This window comes from Cimex lectularius, unplaced genomic scaffold, assembly GCF_000648675.2.
Source record: "Cimex lectularius strain Harlan isolate CLEC.00 unplaced genomic scaffold, Clec_2.1 scaffold11, whole genome shotgun sequence".
Taxonomy (NCBI): Eukaryota; Metazoa; Arthropoda; class Insecta; order Hemiptera; family Cimicidae; genus Cimex; species Cimex lectularius.
In genome coordinates this window covers 561,810-587,191 of record NW_019392673.1, presented here as the reverse complement: position 1 = coordinate 587,191, position 25,382 = coordinate 561,810, and the positions used below count along the sequence as shown (strand labels likewise).

The following is a 25,382-nucleotide window of genomic DNA, read 5'->3' as shown; positions in this document are numbered from 1 at the left end:
TGCGTTTCTAATATTATTTTTTTAGAATGAAGAAGGCTTACGAATTGTGTGAGAAAAAATACGGCTTTACATTTTAAAAAAAATTGATAACCAGGTTAATGGGCCAACTTATTAAAATTCTAATAGCACCAGCAGATTCTACGTGAAAAATTACCTTTGGAAACATACTTAGGTTAACAGTAATACAGGCAGCGTAAAAATAACAGGCCATGTCTTTTATAAACTCTGACACGGTATAGTAGCCTATACTAGACATAACAAAAGCCTGCTTTTTTAATTGATTTATGATTTATTGTTTAAAAAAAACACTAACTTTTATGGGATTAATGTCCAGCTACCTGTAAGGTACCGTCAATTCCATCTCAATAGTCTCAATACCGAGATTCGGATCAAGAACCCTTGGAGTGGTGGATATTCGGACATCGTTGGCCAACGCGAAAAAGCTAATAAAACCTATTGGCTCGTGTAAAATAGGAAGGATTGCGTAACATTTCAAATATATTCGCCCAGCAGTGCCGAAAAAGAGACGGAAGGCGCTTGGAGCGAATAAATTCAGCTTTTACCCCCGATGAAACCTGCATTAATGATTCATAAGGGTTGCATTCCACACAGAATTCGCTGATTTGTCGCCCGGATACACAAATTTTCCGTGTCAATACAAATAAATCCCTATGAGCGTTTTCTCGTCTGCAATTTTCCGATTGCGAGCTGTAGGACATAATGATGCCAAGCCCTTTAAATAATGGAAATATAAAAAAATACGAATTGGACTAGTACAAACGATAATTGTTCTTAGTATCTTTCTTTATATCGATGTGCTTCTTTTTAACAACATACAAAGCGATTGGTCTCGACCGGAGGCTTAATTAGAAAATTTGTTTTAGACAGTAGATAGATCCTTAGTAGTAAGACTAAGAACTATTAGTGTTTGTTTTTATCGGTGATGAGGCCACGGAGGAAAAAGAAAACAACACTGCATCCTCCGTCAAGCATTCGGCCGTCTATGACGCCTTCATCAGGAATTTTGAAGCAAAATTCACAAAATTATTAATTCGAACATATGACCTACGAAGAACATGGAACAACAACAAGACCCGTCTCCTGTTGTTCCATGATCTTCGTAGGTCATATGTTCGAATTAATAATTTTGTGAATTTTGCTTCAAAAGTCCTGATGAAGGTGTCGTAGACGGCTGAAAGTTTGACAGAGGAAGCAGTGTTGTTTTCTTTTCCTTCTGTGGCCTCATCCCTCATTATACCAAACACTAATTAATTATTGAAGGCTGACCATCGATAACAAGTACTAAGAATTATCCTAAAACGTCTTGTTTAGTACATAAGACTGATAGTTAATAAATCCAGTGATATTTTCATTTTGTTTTTCAAAGCTGGATTGTGCCTGCAACTAAATAACCTAAATAGCATTCGAAAACACATAGCACTCAGTTGTAAACAAAAAGAAGTTCGACCTTAATTCTAGGGCACACTAGAGCAAGGGCTGTCCAGTCTCTACCGTTAGAAAATGTAGAAATGTCTCCCGTCAAAGTTGAATTTCAGGCTGATTCTGGCGCAATTATATGGAAAATTGCACAAAACATAGGGTGATACAATTTCATATTCGTTAAACTTCAGTTCTTCGTAAAAATTAATGATAAAATTATAAACTCAATCGTGCATGTTAAAATTTTAGGGATTCTATAGATAGATAATCAGAGTCAAAATTAAGTTGTTTATAAAGTGAATATTCCATAGACATTTTTAAAGCATTTACATTTTTTTATTCACTGCTGCACTGAGATTTTTAAAAAGGACGTTCCAGTTTTTAACATTATTAATAACTTAATATTAATTTGTAGGGTTCGAACATTCCGGTTAGATCTCTGATCTATGAGCACGGCCGCCACGGTTTTACTTTTTATTGGGGCTCTATACAGCTGATCAAAGGTTATTTCAATTATATACTAATGTCTTCTGTTCTTAGGAAAAGTTTTTCGTAATCAGTGATTTATATTTCCATAAATTCTGCTAAATTTTTGCCCACAATGTTCACAATTAGATTCATCGAAGATTGACTCTGAACAACTGAACTTTTAAAATAGACAAATCCAATCAAAGCCTTGTCTGAGTCAGCCGTGAAAAGGGGAGCGTAGGTCATTACCCCTGCTTGGCATTTTACCTTTGAAATCACTTCAACGGGTTGGCCTCTTCTTATCCTTTGTAAAGGTAATTATTTGATTTAAGTAGACCTTATCTCTTGCCTTTCGTCCTACCCCGAAGGCATTTCAACCGGGTTGGGGGAGGGTAGTCTTCTCGAAACACTTCCATCGATCCCAACTTCCGTGACGAAGAGATATGTGGTACTTCTCACTGAAGCTCAGATTTAGACGGAGCTTCTATCTTGATTAAAACGGCGTAACGAGTCTCTATTCGGTGTATAAAGACCGTCGGATGTAATAGCGACTAATAGACCTTGTAATTGGTTTTGTAGAGATAATTTGGAAGATGGAAAGGCAGGGGACACGCGGAGGGCGTAAGAAGATAAAACATTTAAAGCCAAAAAGACTACAACAATAAAAATAAATAATTATCTTGAACTCAAACTCTCGAGTCGGATATAATTTATAACAAATTATAATAAAAATCATAATGGGTATTATTTCAAAGTAAAACTTGCCGAATGGCGTCAGCTAAGCACATTGTGCCAAGGCGCTTTCGGATTCAAATTCCATGTATGGTAACTATGAAACTTTAATCATTTTGGTAGGTATAATGAAGCCCCAATCGGCAGACGGCTTAGTTTCCAAGCGATGACAGACCTATTTCAGCTGATTACTGATCATATCTATAGTATGGTCGCCAGTCGCCATCAATGGTTCCTTACACCAGGATCAATCTCTATGATACATATCACATTATATATATATATAATATAAAATCCATGTGACATTTTTTAGTATATAATGTCCAAGGTAGTAAATAAGTCAGTTGGTTTAACTTTGTCTACATCAAATGCGAGTTTATATTGTAGTATTTTGCATACTGGGTTGTGATTTTCTGTTGTTATTAAAAATTCTGGATTATATTCGATTTAGGGCTAATGATAATAGCTTGGATTAAATTTATAATTTTAGCTCAAGTCGATAAACATGCAGGGTAGTAGTATAAATGTGTTTCTAGGAATAGTTGATTAAAGTTTATTAATGGAATAATTAAAAATGAATGGTTTACGTTTCAATTATATTTCTGTACCCAGCATTATTGTCTAAAATTATCCAGAAAACGGCATGATTATGCAAGGTTTAAACTTTTCCTACATCAAGCACCGTCCTTGCACCTTCGGACTACTTATTTCATGAATGTTGCGTGGCCAAACGTCAAGTTTTGTTCACTATAATGCTAATTCGTAGGACCAAGAAAGGATGAAGCACTGGATGAAATATCGGCTCCAAAATCCTCCGAAAAAGGATAAAACCTTAGCACAAGACATGAAAGGATCTGACCTTTTTTTTGAATTATTTTATTCAATAACATAGACAACAGGTGGTCGAATTACAAATATGTATATGCAAAAACGTAAATTCCTTCACTAACAATTATTATATGTAATTTTGAGGATTTATACCCTAAGTTTAAAATTGAGGGTGTTTTAGTCTTAAAAATAACAATATATAGATTGTTTTTAGATAAATTACTTTTAATTTTTTCGTTGCAAGGAGTGGAGCTATAAAATACCACGATGTTTGAATATTGGCGGAATAATTTAACTAGTAGTCGGTTGAGGGGACTAAAATCACGATAGCGCAATTGGTAAAGCATCAGGGAATTAGTACCCAGAGGTCGTGGGTTCGAGTCCCGTTCGTGATAATAATTTTTCATCTCAACCTACTTTGCATACAAATCAATATATAATAAAAACTGATTGCGATCATTAATAATAATGATGTCAACTGTATGTTCTGACACTGTTCAGGTATTCATCAAAAACATTTCGCTTTATCAAACCACTGAGCAGCGATGATTTTTTGGATCGCTTGATTGAGACGCGATGCTATTTTAAATGGAAAATTGTCTCTCGGTAGTCGGGAAATAGGAGCACCCTCAGCAATTTTAATTATCCTTTTTCCAATCAGCTCTCTTCCACCAATCGAGCGCATTTTTATGCTATTTCAGCATCTTCAAACATAAACTAATATTAGAATTGCGTTTTGTTTCAGTTAATTTATGAGCCTTTCTGAAAATTCCGACTTGATTTGTTTCTAGGAGGCGATTGGATCGTATTTCCTTTCCGAACCTTTAAATTAGGGCTGTTTTGACGTATTAATTCCGTTTGATTTGTGAGACTCGTTTACCTTTGATTTTTTAATTTAAACAAATTGTTTTTAATTCTATTAGATTTCCATTGTGTGAAACTTTTGCGATGATTATAACCACTTGGGTATTAGCCCAAGCACATATTTTGTCACTCAAGAGAGCGAACCAAGTGACGGGAGTATTAGTGTTAAGTTCATCAAGTGATTTAGTGTTTACAACAAAGATCCTTAAAGTGGAGGATACATGCATTGAATTGTACAGAAAAGAATTTTGTTCAATAAAGTTGTGAATAGCTGTCAGTCTTTAATCTCGAAAAAAATCGAGACATTGGGAAACAAGATGTTCCACGTGTTTCATTGTTTTATTGTTCATTGCCGAAGTTGGGTGAGGAAAGAAAATTATTATGCCTTCCTCATACAGGGTGTCTCAGTTCCTTCTGACGAAACTCATGGAATCGATTCTACTCTTCGTTTGGAGCAAAACATGCTCAGGAGAAAATCTTCGGAAAGTTCTCTATTTTGAAGATATTTGTCAATTTAGGTTTTACCAACTTTTCACTCCTTACCACATAAAAACGCTTACAACTTACAAAATGTTGAGACTACAATAAATCCAATTACACCATTTGAAAGAACGTTAAATTTGCTGTAAGATACTTCTTTGCAATAATCTGAATGACATAAAATGTTAGCCAATATCAGTTGGAACATGTCAAAATTACAAAATTTAAAATTTTGGTCATGATTGCACGTTCTACTGAGGTTACAAAAAAATACCTACAACTTGTCAAATTTTACAAAAACTTTTTCATCTAATATGCTTTACGTTGATATATCCAAGCTTTTAAATAACGTTCTAGTAGAGTTGAAAAATAACAATCGAATGTTCGAAAACGTGAGCTAAGTAAATTTGAAGGGGGGAGGTAGAAATTCAGAAAGTCAGTTATGCATTCGAGAAGAGGGAAAATTTGACAAGTTGTAGGTATTTTTTTGTAACCTCAGTAGAACGTGCAATCATGACCAAAATTTTGTAATTTTGGCATGTTCCAACTGATATTGGCTAACATTTTATGTCATTCAGATTATTGCAAAGAACTATCTTACAGCAAATTTAACGTTCTTTCAAATGGTGTAATTGGATTTGTTGTAGTCTCAACATTTTGGAAGTTTTAAGTGTTTTTATGTGGTAAGGTAGTGAAAAGTTGAAAAAACCTAAATTGACGAATATCTTAAAAAAAGGGAACTTTACGAAAATTTTCTCCTGAGCATTTTTTGCTCCAAACGAAGAGTAGAATCGATTCCCTGAGTTTCATCATAAGGAACTGGGACACCCTGTATTTGAGGCGAATAAAACAAAAAAAAATTGTATTTCCTACTTTTTGACATTTCTAACGGATTGACAATTTAAACAGTTTGATGACGCAAGAAGGTTTAATACAATTAAAAATAGCTTCACTCCCTCATCCCACACATAAAGTCAAAACGTAATGTAAAAAATAATTACCAAAAAGTGCTCTGAATTAACAGAGAATCGAATCCTCCAAAAAAAAAAAATTATTGAATCCTACCGTTAAAGCACTTTTATTCTTGCAGTCTTTACGAAAAGACAATCCCGTTAAAAAGAAGCGTGCTTATTGAAAAATACTTTAACAAAAAAATTTTACTTACACCCACTTTATATTCTAACAAAAAATCTTATCAGTTTCAAACCAAATAGCTTTTTAGTTACACATCCCCACTGGTTTTTAGTGGTTCTTTAGCATGGTAAAGGTTGTTATTTATAGAAAATTATAAACACTTTCATCTCATATTTCCTGATTTTACATATCACATTTCTGATTAAATCTGGCAAAGACGTGAATTTCCCAAAGTGGAACGAGATGTAAAAATAACTGGCGACAAATGTGGCACCTTGAAATTATGAATAACGATTAGTTTGAAAAAGATCATCAATTCTGAAACATGGAGTAGCGATCGATCCGATCAAAACAAGCCGACGAGATAATCCTTTACGAACTGCTCTCATAGTTTGTATGTTAGACATAATTGGATCAATTAGACATTCCCGCCTGTTTTAATTACTGTTACGTTACAGAAGCCATTATAAATGAAAAATATCTATACAAAATGTTTAAGTGAGATTTCTTTGTTGTGATTGTGAGGTGTGATGAACTAAACCTGCAATTTGGTCATTAACGATCATCTAAATTATCAGTTATACATTTAAACCCAATACTGAAGATGGCGAATTGCCGAAACACGTCTGACAGACCAACACAGCGAAGATAAGCAGACCAGGAAGATCGGTAACGACCAAATTTAAAGTCTGATTTGATGGTCGTGCTTCTCCTTCCTTATAACCCAAACGTCCAACCATCCAATTTTATCATTCAACTTTCATGATCATCACCCAGCAAACAACATGGAATAATCTCACAACACAATAATCTCAAGAAATCTTCCATAAGACCGTATTCGGATGGTGGGGCGTCTGGTTATAAACAGGGAGAGGAAAGACCATCCCCTTCATTTGCTTCTTATGATATACTGCTCTGAAATTTCTCGTCTTTTTAAAGTATTCTTCACGATTTTATCAAAGTCGGTTGTTCTGCTTGAAAATGTTCTCATCAACTAACGAGACTTGAGTATAACGATTAGAGACAATAGTACCGACCCTAACTCAAATTCAAGATCAGAGTGATTAGTATATGAAAACGACCAGATTTTATGGCGTTCTTACAAATTATCTGACCAAAACAAGCCAAAATCCCTAAAAATTAAAAAAAATTGGACGTGCCGCCTATGTTAATTACTGATATGTTACAAAAGTTTATATAAGTAAAAGAAGATTTATACAAAATATAAAAAACTTACGATAGTAGTTTTGTCATTATTATAATCAAAATATGAATTATTGTTATTTTTTTATTATATCAAAAAGATCATACCCAGTTTTTTGGTTTCCAGGATAAAAATAGTCTCATAAACCGTAACATCTTAATTTTCAAAATATCCGTGTAAAATGAAGTTCTTTATAAAATTGTTTATACATGTTTTATTTATAACGTATATAAATGTTTATAAAAGAAAATATAATTCACTAGTTTTCGTGGTCCGCTTGACCAATTAATATCTTTCAATTAATTAAGGTTTTTAGTTGAGATAAAAAAGTCAGTGTTACGAGAGGTGATTCGAACCCACGTCCCCCGGCTAGATACGTCGCTGCTCTCCCACATGAGCTACAAATGAAATGGCCACGGAGAGCTTTAGTGAAGGTATACTTCATTTTAACTTACTAAATTCTCTAGTATGTAATAAGTTAAAATGAAGTATACCTTCACTAAAGCTCTCCGTGGCCATTTCATCTGTCACCGAGAATCAAATAGATTACACGACATTTGAAAAATGGCAAAAAGGAGGGAAATTCAAAAGGAGGGGTTGAGATGGGAAGTTAGTGTCCGAGTGGATCGAGTTCACGATAGCTCAAGTGGTAGAGCAGCGGCGTATCTAGCCGAAGATCGTGGGTTCGAATCCCGCTAGTGACACTGACTTTTTTATCTCCACTAAAAACCTCAATAAAATATAATATTATAAATAAAATATTTTCCATTTGTTGGATAAGACGCATTTGCTTGTAAGGATGTCTGGGTTGTAAACAAGGAGAGGCAAGGCGAAACTTCAACTGCTGCTATCGTTTTTTCTGTATAGTTGCATCGTCCATGCTTAGATTATAACAGTCCGAGACAATAGTACTGACTTCTAGTACTCGTACAAAGCACATAGTTTCACCCAAATCACCAAATGCAAGACCTAAAGCTATTCAAAATAAGGATTTCGTTATTTGTTACTATTATTCCGAAATCGTGAGATGCGGTCTGGACACATTATTGATTAACGGTCAGTAATAATCACCACACATTTGTTACTATACTTCTTTTGACATTTATTTTGAGGCAAGTTTGTGCAGAAATCGACTGTTTTCTCATAAATCATTCTTTTCCTATACTATTAGCAAACGCGACTTCAAACTTACACATTTTTGTAATAGATTAATTTTTTATCCAGGCATTCTCGTTTAAATTTGTTAATGCACAAAAGAGGCAAATAAGGGTTTAACATGTTTACATGAAAAGTACAGAGGATTTTTGTAACAAACTTTGTCAACCATGAAATGAACAGTTCAGCAAGTTGAAAACCCCTTAAATAGTCTTGAAGTAACACACATCCTGTTTCAAAAGGGGCAGTAAGGGCTGATTAGAAAAGTTACTACTTACTCTTTCCTAATTTCTGTTATCTTAAGTTCAAAACCAATTGTTGTCTTGATTATTCGGAAACACCGCCTTTGAGCGTACAAACGAATCAGTTGTAGATGTTCTTCTTTCATCCCCGCTTGCTGTACCGTTCCACGGGAAAATCGCGAGATATAAAATAAACAATAAAATACTTTCGTGCCATTCAATATTATCGAAAAAGTTTTTATTTGTATTTTCTGTTTTTATATTTTCAGCCGCCCAGATTTTTATATTTCTAGGTAGAGCCTGTTTTGGCATAACCGAAGAGAAAAAAACGCGCGTTAAAACATACAGTGTTTAACGTTCCGGCTTAGCCGAGACGGTGTGAAAGCATAATGGGTAATAATGGAACGTTTTCTATTCAGACAAAAGAAGATTTTTCCCATTTAAGCCAGCATTAGTGGAATAAACATGAAACGTGGATTTATATTTTACACCCATTCCCGCATTCGGGAATTAAATCTATCCGCATAGATTCAAAATATCATAATATAACCTTTTTTAATGATCATATTCCTATGGTTTTTTGTTTAATTTAATTTAATTTTTATTGCTTTCAATATACTACCTCTATGCAGTACTGTAACAATGTTTACTTAATATTTTTTATTCACTTATATTCAATAAAACTTTTATTATTTCAGTCAGGGTTTTTTAAATTAAAATCATTAACGTTAGAGTTAATGCTGGGTTTTGATCTGCGAGTATGTATGGAGTAAAACTGCACCAATATGGGGTAAGCTAAGAGATTCATAAATGTCTCAAAACAGACTTCAAAGAAACTCTCTGCAGGCAGGATTTGAGGAAAAGTTAGGCTTCTATGTCGAATACTGCTATCATCTTAAGAAAATGGGAAAAGCAGAGACAGAAACATGCCGATTGTCAGCTGTGGCAGGAAGAACCAGGGACATCGGGATATATCCTTTGGGACTGTCACACCAAAAAAGGTGCGCGAAGAGGCACCGAAGAAAGTCCTTACGCTTATAGGTAAAGGCCATATATATAACCATAAAGGGGTCCACAATAGATACATATAGGGTGACTGGCGACAAGTGACCAAAATTTCAGGAGGTGTTCACCATAAGCAACAAAAAACTTCCTATAAACCCCTGTCCAAATCTCAACGGTAAAGACGTAATTTCAGGGTTTTTTCGACTTGGGTCCCCTAAATTGATTATGAACTTCAGAATTACTGACTGTAGAAAAATCTGGTTCTTCCCACGTTAAATTTTCTGTAAGAAAACTTATTTATATTGCAGAATTGATGAAAAAATTCTGCACGACAAATTTAAAAAAAAAATGTTGAACTTTTGAATTTTTTGAAAATGTTGGATTGCTAACTGTTAGTTACTACAAACTCCTGGAGTTTTGAAAATTCCGTCAAACGTTCCCCATTCAATTAGCTTCCAGCTGTATACGCACCTTTTTGGATTGCACTTGTGTAAGGCCCAAAAATTTTTCATTTTGTTGAAAATAACTGGTATCGATGAAGGGGGAGCACGCTCAATTTTTCCAGGAAATTCGTTTAGCTCTTGAGTTTCGTGTCAGTTCTTTATTATTCGATTCAATCAGTTTGCTTTATGATATCAGCTGACAATGTTTTCTGGTTGATGATTTAAATTATGTCTTTGTTTTCCAATGAACATCTTGCTGATTTGCAATTCATTTATGGTTACTGCAACGGTAATGCTACAGTTGAAGGGAGAGAATACCCAACACGTTTTTACATCGAGACGTTCTAGCAGATCACACTTTCCAACTTCTTCAGAGGCTGAGGGAAACTCGTTCTTCCACTCGAAGAACGAGGGAAGACAATCACCGAATTGATGTAGATGAGGGAAAAATCAACTCGCTGCAGGTGATGATTTAGTTCCAAACTTTGCACCCTCGTAAAATATCGTAAAAGAGTAAGGATACAATTTTTCCTGACGGAGGATATCCCAAACTCTCCATTGTGACACCAGGGTCGATACATAGTGTACTGGTTTCGGGATCACGATTAACAGAATGCAAAAAAGTTAAAACATTATTTATGCTCACGTTATTAAATTGGACGAGTGATAAAAGAAGAAATGAAGTGAAAGGTCTCTGATCAATTTTATAATGATATTTCTCATTTCTAAGAAAGTTTAAAGAAAATATAAAATACAAATATTCGTTTTTCTCAAGATTGAATCGCAGCTTCGTGTTTTCAAAACTCACAATTCATGCCTACTTACTGTATGAACATTAACTCGGTACTACGGCGGGCGATGCACTTCGCAAAATTTGCACTGTGTTCGGTGATGACACAATAAACTGCCTGAAATTAGTTCAAAAATTTTTCTTCTGGGTTGAGGGGATTGAAGATGAACGACCGTCTGGTGCTTTTGGTAAACGTTCTGTCTTGAATGTCGACAAATTAACGGAAGCTATGAAACTTCATTCGAGTCAAACATGCTAGGATCTCGCCAAAGTGTTCAACTTAAGCGATGAAACCATTCGTCCTAGTTTACATTGATTTGGGAAGATGTGGAAACTGAGCAAATGGCTTCCTCATGACTTGACCGACGATACGAAGCTTCAGCGTCTAAATTTTAGCCTTTCATTTCACGGCACAAAGTTTTTTTGACCCGATTGTCATGTGCGACGAAAAATTAATTCTGTACAGTACCAGGAGGTTGTACCATTGGCTGTCACCAAATGATTCTGTCCCATTTATGCGAAAACCGAACAAAAGGTGATGGTTTCTGTTTGGTTGAGTGCTTTTTTTAAACTTTTTGAATCACTTTTGAGCAGTGCGCTCAGTTATTGTTTCATCATCGAACGCAATTCAAATTTTATGAGCTGCCTCGGCTACCTTAGTACCGAACTAAAATTCATACAATAAGCGAGCACGAATTATGGGTTTTGAAACCACAAGAACGATTTTTTTTAAAATTTACAGTGAAGCGATCAACACTTTTTCTTTATGAATAAACGCGTTATCCTTTTTATATTACGTGATGAAAACACCTTATCCTTCTATGTAAGTAGAAATGATGATTAACGGTATTAAAACAACAAGAAATGAAAAATCGCACGAATCTAGCTGCTTTCCGTTCTGAATTCGTTCAGCAGTTATATTGTTATTTACCCGATTTATTGTAATTAACTTTTTTAATTGGAATTTTGCCGATGGGGGGGGGGGTCAATTTTAAAAGGAAGAAAAGTTGAATTTATTAGCACCGGCTTTGACCAAAGAGATTCGAGGCGATTTGATTAAAATTACAGAGAATCCACTTGTTCTTTGGGGGAAAAGTTTCGTGTTGAAAACACGATGCAAGGGATCTCATCGATTATGCTGATTTATCAAAAGGGAATTGTTCAAAACGGTCTCATCCCTTCTGAGAATCCTTCATAGCAAAGTCGGACCTAAGTAACGCAAAACGGCAACGTTAAATTTATATTTGTAAACAGTCTGTCCTCCAGGTTTCGGATTTTGTTCGAATAAATCCTTCCGTTGATAAATTAAACACGATGGGAGGATTGGGGGAAAAATAAATAAAGCCGCTATTTATAGGGTGCCGGTTTTGTGCAAGCATACTATTCACTAAGCCTTTTTTTATATACCTAAATTTGCAAAGCGATTCGGTAAAATTCGGAATTACAATTCTTGGAATCGGTTGTAAAATTGTACGGGATAAACGTTTTACTGGAAAAAAATACTGACATCGATTTGAACGTTGAGGAACAGCAGTGAGCCATGTCGGTACAAACCACTTATTTAATGCGTTGTTGGTAACATCACCGGCTCTTTATTTCCACCTTTCCTGTTTACCTTTTTTTCAAACAAATTTATATTTACAAAACTATCCAAGGAAAACGGAGCAATGCAGATCAACATAGAAAAGTTATCAATCCTGTGACTTTTTTTAAAATATTAAAGTGGGACATAAACAAAAACACGTCCGTCATAAAGATCCGTTGTGCTTGTGTATACAAAAAATTTTCATGTCAGTGGGGCTTGGAACAAAATATCAATAATGAGGAATTGTAGTTCGTTGATAGAACTAAATAAATTTAAAACGATATATATATAATTACAAATTAAAAACCTGCACAATTGCAATATTTGTGACGTTTCTCTATTTAAAATTTATTACAGACAGCATCTTACATTTTTAATTAAGTTGAACTTCTACAATGTCAAACAAGGAGTTTGACAAGAGTCCAACAGTAAGAACAGTTTCTAGAAATTGCTATACCAACTTCCAACATTCGGATTGTCCAACATAATACAATTATTTATAAAAGTTTTTTTTATATATATTTAAATTAATTTTAATATATTTTTAATTTTTAAGAGTAATTTTAGTAAATTTTTAAAATATGTTTTTCTGTCTTTCTTGTACTATTTCAATATATTATATAATCATCGATTTTTTTTAAAACTTAAGATAAAAAAATCATATACAGTATTGTATTAAATGAGATGTATAGATAAAGAAATTACAAAAACGATAAGATGCTTCCTGTAAAGTTAGCTAAAAACCGTTTTAGCCAGTGGGGTCTTAGGAACCTATAATAAAAAATTTGTAAGTATTTTACATTTTTCTGTGCCTATTGTGTATGTATGCCGAAGTTATTATCAACGAGATAAGATATATAAAAAGTTAAAAAAACGAAAAGATGCTCCAGGTAAAGTTGGCTAAAAACCAGTGAGAACTAGGAAACGAAAATAAAAACATTTTAAGTATCATATATTTTTTCTGTATCTGTTGCGCATGTATTTCAAAGTTATTATAAGTGAGATTAGATATACAAAAGTTAAAAAAAAGAAAAGATGACTCCAGTAAAGTAGGCAAAAAAAAAAGTTGTTAAAAAAAAAACTCGTATTCATTTTAAGTATCCTTTACAATACTTAGATACGAATTTTTATTTTAAAATATTGAAAATTCATAACTTCTGGATTTTATCCAAATTCAACAATTCCAGAAAGTTTAACTTTTCTCCTTTTAGCTGGGATCAACAAGGTTTAAATTTCATGGCACTATACGTGAGAAAAATAAGGATGAAATCATGAAAAACTCCCCAAATGTTTTATTTTATTTATCCAGTTATAATTTATTTACGGAGGACAAAGTTGTGTTTTTACGTGCAATTTGTAGGTTTCTATGCCTGTGTAAAGTATCCTGCAGATCACTACGGTGATTTTAAATTTATCGCATATTTTTTAATTTTCCAATACGTCCTAAACAAAAGGAAAGCAAATTAGAGAAAAAAAAATATTTTTTTGATATTGCCAAAAATTTGTATTCAAGGGTTTTTTTGGTGCGGAAAACTATTATCAAATTCGTTTCTTGCTAAAAAATGATTTAACCTAAAAACCCCAAAAGAAGCAATTTTTATCTGTTGAAATGCAATACAATTATTCCAGCCGCGCGACGTACTAAAAAAGGCTAAAATATTTTTTTTAGCAAGAAACCAATTTGGAAATAGTTTTTCTACCCCAAAACACCCATAGTTATGAAATTTTTGAGTGGAAAACAGGAGAATGAGAAGAAAATGTCCCTGGCTGATCCAGCCTAGAAATGTCTATATTTATTCGATAAAATTTTTTTTGTAAGGGCTTTAAAATGTGCTTAAAACAAATCCGAATTGTTTTACTTTACTGAAAACATATTTTCATTTTTGTAACTTTTTATATATCTGATCTCATTTAAATCGTTCATACACAATATTTTCCTATCTTATTATCCTAGGTAAAATAAATCGACTGGTATGTAATAAATTAGAAATAAACGCACAAAATGGAAAAAATATAAATTACAATATTTTTATTTTCGCCTCCTAGGATCCATTAGCAAGAATGTTCCTCTTGTAAGATGCGATTATTGCTAGTTGAAAACTATATTTAAATTTCAATTCATTTCACTTTCACTAATCGATAAATAACCGTCTTGATGTTTACGACATTAAATTCTTTTCTACTAATTTATTTTAACTTCATTTTAATGTTATTTTCATATTTTTAGAATGTGATGAATTAATGAAAATGAGTGACATTTATATATTTAAATATAACAGGGAATTTAGCTAATGGTATTTTTTGACATAAACTATTTTGTTGATCTGTTCCACGTTTGTTTGCAGTTTCTCACTGAATTAAAGTTAAAAATGATAAATTCAGCGAGAATGGATGGACCAGGATAATCAGAAACTGCTCATAAGGTTCCAATACATATCTGCCCAGTTGACAAATTGTTTAAAATTATTATCCATTATAATAAAGCCATATTAAATAGAATTTGTGCTCTAAACATAAAATAAAAATTTTAAAATTTATTTTTGTAGCCAATAAAACAAAAATTGAAGTAGAAAACTCTCTTATTTAAACACAAAAACAAATTATATGAAAACAATGAGGCTTTTATGATTTTTTGTTTTTCTTACTGGATACAGTATTCTTACAACTCTCAGCACATTTATGTGCTTGAACGAAATAACACTGAGTCATAGATGTGTAGCCTAACCTTGTCGTAACCCTAGCCAACCTAGCCTAACCTAAACCCACCTTTTTTCTTTTTGTGAAACCTTTCCACGATTTGTGGAACAAACGAAAAAGAAAAAACTGTTTGACCACATTCCTACACATTCATCTAATATTTCAAAGTAGACTTACCCTACTTATCCTTAATCCAAATCATTCTTATCTAACCTAAGGAAGCCTAACTTAACCCAGCCATGCGCACCCTCGGTCGTTCAATGTTGCGAAAATGGTCACGCAAATAAGGACTTCGGTATCCAGCCCAAAACTGGGTGATAAACCTGTAATTTAGTCGTTACGGACCATTTTGGTCTGACTATTCTCGCTTTTCAGCATTTCACCATCTTAATTGTGTATGTGTGATTTCTGGGAAGTCTCTTTTGTAAGAATAATGAGGAGTGGGTGCGTGTATCGACGTTAACGTCGTTTATTGTTCTTGTTGAAAATTTTGAATGTTTTTATTGTTCCCGTCCGTCCTTTTCTTTTTAGTGTCGTTGTCACACTTAAAATGGCTAAGTGTCGAAACGCGTTAGACAGATCAACCCAGAGAGGATGGGCAGACCAAAATGATCGGTAACGACAAAATTATTTTTGCTTCGTTAAACTGACTAAAAACATAAATATGAATTTTATGCTCTCACTAAGAGTCAATGGCGAAAACACGATATTCAACGTTAATTTGGCCAACAATTTTATATATTTTTTATGTTTTAGTGGTCTAATTGACCAAGTTACTTCTTTCAATTAATTATTCTTTTTATTTACGGTCTTGGTTGAGTTAAAAAATTCAGTATCACGAGCGTGATTCGAACCCACGACGAAAAAGAGGGAAAATTCAAACGGTTGTAGGTTGAAATGGAGAGTTGGTGCCCGAGAGGATCGAAGTCACGTAGCTCAAGTGGCCGAGAAGCTGCGTATTTAGCCGAACCTTACATAAGAAGGATAATTTTATTTATATTTTTAAAGACAGAATCATTGAAATATTAGTGAGTTTAATCGGTGACAGGGTGAAAAAGAATATCACTAAAATGTTTACAGATGGGAATTCAGGTGAAATTGAACTTTAACAAATTATTTTTATCCCTCGCAAGAAATACTTGCATACTTATCCCAAAAACTACTTCGTCTGAGCTGAATAAGTTCAAAGTGGTGAAGCGAAGCACCGAGGATACAAGAATGTTTTTCATCTAGCCCGTCCCTCCAATAAACAAACAAAAACCTACATTTTACATTTTACTATATTTCGTACTTTACTTCCGAGTTTTGTTGAATTTTCTTCTGCACACCACGCCTAAAAATGTTAATAATCGACCCATGTTGTATTGTGGTCTGACGCGAATTCCTATCAAACAAAACGGCTGGAAATTAGATTGAATAATTCATTTTAGTACTATAATTTAATAGCCTTGTGTCCTTTTCCTGAAAAGTGGGGTGTAAACCATACTAAACAACCTTTTAAACTTTCACGTGATAATATTAATATTGATGACAGACATGAGTTTTCCATTCCTCTATTATACCAATTTTAAGAGAAGCGTTATTTTAGCGTTAGTTTTAAATAATATATTATAACGAATTTATTTTAAAAATACACACACACTCACTCACACATACCCACACACCCACCCACACACACACCCACACACACACACACACACACACACACACACACACACACACACACACACACACACACACACACACACACACGGATTAACCCGCTGCCTGGCTTTATGAATAACGGCTTTTTTAAAAACACGTGCTATTTTTGTATATACAAACATATACATATATACATATACATATATACAAAATATTTATATACAAATATGTATATAAATACATATATACAAAAATAGCACGTGTATATATATATATATATAAATATACACACAAAAACATATACTATATATATATACAAAAATGTTTTAAAAATAGCCGTTATTCGTAAAGTCAGACAAGTGGGTTAATCCGTAGGATGTATTTGATATAGGAACTGGCGCGTAAGCAAGGTGATTAATTAATAAAAGGTGACTTTTTTCTATTAATAGAGAGCTGACGTGATTTTAGTTTTTTTTAAATGCTATAACGGACCAATCATCTTTAAGGAGGTAAACTTTTATAATTGCTTTCATAGGACACCCGATGTTGAATTATTCAACGCGGCCTACGTATCTCAACATGGGGAGGTGTTAATTATAGGCTTATTTTGTGTCATTAGATCATCGATATATTAATCGGTACACAGTGCCGGAAACGTTTGTAATTTCGTTTTGTAATCCTCTGTTTCTGTGAGGGCGACAGAGTAAGTTAGTCCATCTTCCAATCTAGATGTTTCATTTGCACCGTTTTGTGACATGAATGTAGCTTAATTCTGCCATAAAAGTCAAAAGCAACACACCAATACGCCTGTTAATTATTAGATTGATGAAAGGCATTTCTGTGAAAGCGGAAGTGCCGTCGGAGCCTTGAAAAGCGCCGGGACTCTTGTTAAGTTGAAAGGGGGAACAATACCTCGTGACCCGGCGTCGACAATGATTAATTGCCTATGATCCGGGCTGAGACATGAGCCGGAAGCTGTTGGTTAGAATATAGATTTAGTATTAAGAACGTGCGATCGATGAACAGATGATGTAAGCGAAAGGTCCGATTACACTGCAATTCTGTCATCTTCAGTCTGATTGAGTTGTAGGTAAATAGATTAAAACATAGACGGGTTTGTCAGAATAGATAAATTTAAGAGGAAGAGAAAGTTTGCTTGAAACGGTTGGGACATGAAGGATATTAAGATGTTGATTATATATTGATAAAAAAGGCAACAGTAGAATATTTTTATAAATATAAAAGAGAGAGGTTGTGAGAAAGCAATTGAGTGAAGTGTTTGTGAAAAAGGAATTACTAAGGCAGGAGAAATTGGGGATAAGAAATTAATAGAACTGAAAGAGATTAAAGAGAGTAGGGTTGTCAGAGAAAGAAAGAGTTAGTGAGAGTGAGAGTGAGAGAGAAAGAAGAGAGAGAGAGAGAGAGAGAGAGAGAGATGAAAAAAAATATTTAAGAAGTCTAAAAGAACTATTAAATGTTCTTTCGGTCTTCTTAAATTTTTTTAGGAAGAAGTTATTAAGTTTTACAAAGTATGAAAAGGGTGAGTAAATGAGGGGACAAGAGATAGAGGTAGGTAGATAGATAGATAATAGATAGATAGGTAGATAGATAAATAGATAGATAGATAGATAGAGAGAGAGAGAGAGAGATAGATAGATAGATAGATAGATAGATAGATAGATAGATAGATAGATAGATAGAGAGAGAGAGAGAGAGAGAATAAAGTGTGAGAAAAGTGATTTAGAGTGTTTTAAAGATCTGTGAGTAGAAAGTTATAGAAGAATTATAGAGATAGATAGATAGATAGAAAGATAGATAGATAGATAGATAGATAGATAGATAGATAGATAGATAGATAGATAGATAGATAGATAGATAGATAGAGAGAGAGAGAGAGAGAGAGAGAGAAGGAGAGAGATTGAGCGAGAAGAAAGTGTGAGAAAAGTGATTTAGAGTGTTTTAAAGATCGGTGAGTAGAAAGTAATAGAAGAATTATAGAGATAGATAGATAGAAAGATAGATAGAAAGATAGATAATAGATAGATAGATAGATAGAGATAGAGAGAGAGAGAGAGAGAGAGAGAGAGAGAGAGAGAGAGAGAGAGAGAGAGAGAGAGAGAGAGAGAGAGATTGAGCGAGAATAAAGTGTGAGAAAAGTGATTTAGATAGATAGATAGATAGATATACTTTATTTACAAAATGAAAAAATTTAAAGTTAAAAATAAAAAACACAGTATTATTATGGCATGGTATTAAAACCNGAGAGAGAGAGAGAGAGAGAGAGAGAGAGAGAGAGAGAGAGAGAGAGAGAGTGAATTGTTGTAGATGCGCGTAAATCCTTCCCGATGTTCGTAAATCGAGCGAAAAATCCTTTTTATAAGCGTTCAAATCGGCGCTTATCCCAAGTCCTGAGATCACATTGATCTAAAGCGTTAACCGGAATAAATCTAAACCGAGCTTCTAAAAGCTTGCGATCAAAATGGAAATAACATTATTTCCGATTTCGAGATTTATACACCACGGGATGTGGGCCGAGTATGAAATTGCTTGATTTAGGCCACAGCGTATTTCACATGAATTAATTATCGACTGTTGTCGAAATACGAAACCTTTTATTCCTGGAACCCTGAAACGTTAGCAATATAATGACTACTCATTATCCTTGAAATTTTATCGGTAATTAAATTCGGTATAATAGATAAATTAAATGTTATTAAACACAAAACAACCACAGAAATAACATAATAAATATTAACAAGAATCCTTATAATTCTGGTTTTTAATTAACATGGAAACAAGTACATTTCCATTCGTATGTAGAATATAATCTCCATTAAATTTACCCTCATGTATTCCATATACGGAAAACAGGCTCCGAATGTTAACACAAATTTCGCATAATTGAAACTTGAAAACTTACAAAAGTGGATGTAATTCTTTATCTGAAAATATATTGAGTGTTTTTTTTGATAGTCTACCTTTGGACATGCTAAGTTGACATACTTTCCATTGCTCATACTGAACCATGAGTACTTTGTGATTTTACCACAGGACTTCCATCTACAATATATATAATTGTCTATCTATATATCTATCTCTACGTATCTATTCATCTCCCTCGGTCTTATGCGCTTTACCTATTTTTTTGTACTTATCCTCACACTTTATGTTCCATAACTTCATTCTCATAATTCTTTAAAACTCTCCTACCATCACTCTTTTTCGCCATCTCTCTTCTATCTCTCTCTCTCTCTCTCTCTCTCTCTGTCTTACTCTCTTTCTCTCTCTTACTCTCTCCCTTTCTCTCTCTATCTATCTATCTATCTACCTCCTTTTCTTGCTCTCTATGTGCTTATTCTAAGCCTTGCTTTTACCTTTATCTCTCTCTCTCTCTCTCTCTCTCTCTCTCTCTTTCTTTCTCTCTCTCTCTCTCTCTCTCTCTCTCTCTCTCTCTCTCCTCTTCTATGTGAAAGTAAAGTTATGTTACTTGCAATAGTGTTACCTCGATGATCTTGAGAAATACATTAATAAATAGTATTGTCAAGTCCAACGCATTTCAAGTATTTGATTTTTTTTAATGAAATACAAACTTAAAGGTAAATTTGTGTTTTCTTCAATAAACTCTTCTTGTGAAAATTCCTTATTTTCGAGTTCAGGTAGTCTTTTGAAAAACATTGTTATCGCAGTGAAACCTCGAAATAATTAGGTTGGACACTCTCCCTAACAGTATTTTCATTTTAATCAAGTCATGCTTCCAACTAACTTAGCCATTTCTAAAACATTAAATATCGAGAAGGGGAGGAGGTTAGTGAATAATCTGTTTTGAACAATACCAATTTATAAGGCCCATGCTCAGATGAGGAAAGTGGTTACGGAAAATGGTTTAATTAAGGTATTCGCGGATTTCATCAAGAAACGAAGAGATTAGATTGGAACAATTGTACTACAAAACTAAGATCTAGTTAACCCGATTAGGCCGTCGTTACATAGATAAAATGACCAATGAATAAAATAAAGAATGTATAAGGTTTAATTTATAGTGTCAGAACTTGGACAACTTTGGCCACTCTTATCTTCAACAACTATTGATGAATAGGAAAGGAGAGATTTCGAAAAAAAGGTTTTCAAAAGAGTTTTTGTAAAACGAGTTCACAGTTTCGCAGACCAATACCCATCATCAACTCTACAAAAGTGTTTGTAAAGAGGTGGAAATAATAAAAATTTGGTGAGAAAGGGAAAGGGAGAGAAAGAGAGGGAAAGAGGAAAATGGAGAGAGTGAGAGATGAGAGAGAGAGAGAGAAAGAGAGAGAGAGAGAGAGAGAGAGAGAGAGAGAGAGAGAGAGAGAGAGAGAGAGAGAGAGAGAGAGAGAGAGAGAATGGGGGAGAGATAAAGTGATGGAGATTGATTTAGGGTGTGTGAAAAAACGGTGAGAAAGCAGTTGTAGAGGTAGCAAATGTGAGGACATACTGAGAAAGAGGTATGTAGTTATACAGATAAATAGACAGACCGATACAGAAATAATTAGACAGATAGATAGACAAACAGAGAATGATAGAGGAGTGAGTGAATGAAAGAGAGAGGGAGAGAGAGAGAAAGAGAGAGTGAGAGAGATAGAGAAAGAAAAGAGGATATTTAAAATCCACTTCAAATTTTTTCTATTTCATATTGCACGAATCAAAATAATTTCAGTTCGATGATATCTGAATTTTAACCAGTAAATTGAATTGTCAAGCCAAACAATTTTAATTTGTATCCCCCAACCTAAAACACATTAATTGGGAAAATTGTACTTTTTGTTTATTCGAGTCGTTTAATTAGCCTAGAATTAAAATTAACAAAGGGCTTTCATTTATTGCAACTGAATTATTATTGCATAATTTTACATTTTGTTAAAGTGTTCGACAAATATTAAAATAAGACAAAAGTTTCTTTATGGGCAATGTTTATTTTAGACCGAAAACATTATGAATTATTCATGAATAAGAATATAATGGGCACATAAAGGTGTTTTAGTATCTCTCGGGGGTTTTTTCCTCTGTATACTTTTTTCGAGAACATAATACCATAGAACCATCTTTTGAATTTAAAATTAAAAACCCTCAAAATATACAAAAAACACCGAACAACGAGCAGTAGTTTAATGTTAGTCTTTACAGTTTTACTGGCTTAAACGAAGTTAATAAAACACAACTTTTGTGGCAAAGAAGTATGGGAGTCAGAAAGATTAAATCAAACGGAAAAGTGAAATTTGCGGCAGATTTAAATAACATCCTAATCTCGTTGATAAAGCGAATTTTTAGGAGGCGGATTTGATAAAAAAAAAAAAAAAAAGATTAAAGGAACCCGCTTTAAAGGCTCAGGCGTTATGATACTTCCCAAAAATGTTTGTAAAAAACCCAACGATTTTATCAATATGATAAATTAAATATGTCGGCTCAAAGAAATGTCACGGGTTTAAATTAATCGCGTTCTCAATTTTAGATCAATAATAAAGATTTCGCAGTCGTATGTCGTCTGTAAATAATTTCCATTGAAAGGAATCAACTCGGCAAAACGCATCCAAACCCATCTTATTACCATCTGAAACCCATGGTGAGATACCCGCTTCTTTTTGTGTTCTAGATATTTCCTCAATTCTGTTTTTTATTTAATAAGCAACAGTTAATCATGAGTGTTAAAGCCCGGCGAAAAAAAGGCTTAGTAAACAATTTTTTACACCCAAGAAATAAGTTACAAAGGAGATCCTTTCGAAGATTGGCATAAAAACCCGACGAGCATTATATAAACAAGAAATTTCTATACATCCTCTTACCTTTCTATGAAAAGAGGAGACCAGAGCGCCTTTTACCTTTAATTAATATCTTAGTGTATTTTACAGGTATTAACGATTTGAATACTTTCTCCACTTTGAAATTAAAAAAAAAAAAGGGAAAGTGGCTTTGCAAAACTTTGCAAATATTGTTTGATTTGTAAGACGAAGGCGATCTGCACTGTACTTCCTGCACTACATTGAACCAACACCTCGCGGAAGTCGGTTGTCTGGCATAAAATATGCCCTTGCGTGTAACCTTGTCTGCCTACGTTTTAAATCGGCTTAAAATCACCGAAACCTTCTGTTAAAAATAAAATCACACGCACGGAAAAAGTACAAGATTTGAATGAACGCTTTAATTTCACCAGTTCAAGTGGAACAGACCGAGGTAATTTCAACCTCATCTATCCAGTCTATCTTTATCTGATTTTGTTGAATACGTCCTTACGAGGAAAATCAAACAAATTTAATTTTTAAAATAATTTTCTACTTTTCTTACACACATACACGCGCGCCCGGGCTATAAATGGACCCTTCCTGATTTTTGGATCGCCCTAACTCTAACACGCATGGTAATTTTATGTTTTACATTCATAAGTATACAACACGGTCCTGGTAACTAATGACACTCGGCACAGATTATTCTGGTGTGCACTCATGAAAGTGTCAGGCTCGAACACCGGAAAATAATTTTCGATGAGAAATGAGAAAAAGAGGGAGAGGGGGAGAGAGGGAAAGGATTATAGAGACATAAATAGTGAGAGAGTGAGTTAAAGAGCAACATAAAATAGGTAGAGAGAGAGAGAGAGAGAGAGAGAGCGGGAGAGAGAGAAAGAAAGAGAGAGAGCGAAAGAGAGAAAGAGAGAGAGAAAGAAAGAGAGAGAGCGGGGAGAGAGAGAGAGCGGGAGAGAGAGAAAGAAAGAGAGAGCGGGAGAGAGAGAGAGACCAACATGAAGATATAAAATGTTAGATAGAGAGGTAGGTTGATAAACAGATAAAGATAGATGGGGTGAAGGAGAAAAAAGAGAGAGAGGGAGAGTGAATGAAAAAGAACGGAAGAGAGAGAGAGAGAGAGAGAGAGAGAGAGAGAGAGAGAGAGAGAGAGAGAGCGGGAGAGAGAGAGACCAACATGAAGATATAAAGTGTTAGATAGAGAGGTAGATTGATAAACAGATAGAGATAGATGGGGTGAAGGAGAAAAAAGAGAGAGAGGGAGAGTGAATGAAAAAGAAAGGAAGTGAGCGAGAAGAGAGTTGCGAAAGTGAGATAAAGATTGAGAGAGTTTATTTTGAAACACTAAAAACTAAAATCTCATTGGCTTTAATTGGTTTTCACTATTGGGCACGAAGTCCTGCAAGACCAACTTAAGTCCTTAATAATAAAAGAACCCATTTTATATGTCAAGTGGGAACGAGTAATCTTGCAATTTTAAGCCTCGGGTTTAGTTTCCATTACAAGAAACTTAGCCAAGTCAGTCTTTTTGATACTTAGGTCCCATGCCCGTCAGTCGAGAGAGATTTTTTCAAAGATCACGTTCCTCCTCGTGATTCGCCTTTAAAGCGCTCGTTTAACGATCCACTAATAATTCATATGGAGGAAGGAGGCTGAAAATGGTGAAAAGAAAACGGTTCCTTGGCCAAGCCTAATGTGGCGAAGACCGAAAATTCATTCAATTTTTATGTTTTCCATACAGGAAAAAAAATAATTCTCAACAATTTAAGCGTAGAATTCGCCAGGAAATAATAATTTGACAAGCATTACATGCTGACGTATGTAGTCAAGAGTTTCGACTGAAGGAAAAATCACACATTTATGACAGACCGAAACAGTGTGGATAGGCTGACCAAAATGTCCGGTAATGACGAAGCTAATTACAGAAAAGTTAAAAAACTACATCACTAATGAAAAGTGTACAGTTAGTAAGTAGATTTGAGCTCATAGCTTGAAGTTTAAAAACCCTGACAGACGATAAAAACAAATCAGTAATGACAAACAATTTGCATTATTAATTTTTTAAATATTATTTAATTTAATCTTACATTAAAATATTTAATTTGCTAAGTCCCGGTGCTTTTTAGTATAATGAATATGTCTAGGCATTTTCACTTGATAAAGTATCTATTGTGGTAGTGTGCACGCAAGGCCAAACTGGCTCTTTCTCCGGAGGAAAGATCCTCTGGCTGTACTTGCTGATGACTTTAAAGCCATCTTAAAAACATCATCTGTCTTTATACTTTCGTTCAATTTGTGTTTTCTCGTTGATTAATCAAAATCGATATTTTGTTTCAGGTCATGGATCGGATAAATAATTGAAAAAATATAGAACGTGAGTAAATAAAATTATTATCAATTTTTTTGTTATTCCAGGTCAATAAGCTCTGTTAAAATCTACACTTCAACATATTAACGAGTTATGTGCATAATTATGTTTACACTCTGGCATTATCGCCGTATTTTATCAACCTTAAAGTTTGACAGTTAAATGCCAATCTTGTAAACAAAGGTCAGAGGAATGAAATAGGCTTATCGACCAATTTGCTCCATCTCATTTATGCTTTTTTTCATTTTGAAATACCCTCAAAGACAAAAACCTGACACTGGTATTTTGTGGTTTATTCAAACTTTATGTGTTTTTATCGTTATATTAATTAAAACATACGTATTTTAATATAAACCAAATTAAACGAGATCTGATACTTGAGCTTTAGTAACAATTATTTAATTATGATGGTTTGAAAGAAAACTCACCAAAACATCGGAAAATCATTTAATGATAGATGAAAATTTATTACCTAGTTTCGCTCTTAATAACGCGTATTAAGCCTTAAGTCTCCTAGGTATCGAGTAAAAAAGCGACT

At 34.0% G+C, this 25,382-nt stretch overlaps 2 protein-coding genes across 2 annotated transcripts in view; one reads left to right on the top strand and one right to left on the bottom strand.

Annotated features, from left to right (window-relative positions):
* The window catches only part of LOC106669444 (histamine H2 receptor-like), a 153,138-nt gene that overhangs the window by 12,440 nt on the left and 115,316 nt on the right, over nucleotides 1–25,382 (top strand). Inside the window, exon 2 of the mRNA XM_014398931.2 lies at nucleotides 24,814–24,850. The gene's annotated coding sequence lies outside the window, so the exon portion shown is untranslated. The remainder of the gene's footprint in view (nucleotides 1–24,813; nucleotides 24,851–25,382) is intronic.
* LOC106669446 (phytanoyl-CoA dioxygenase, peroxisomal-like) overlaps nucleotides 1–25,382 on the bottom strand; it is a 116,419-nt gene that overhangs the window by 24,513 nt on the left and 66,524 nt on the right. The window lies entirely within an intron of this gene.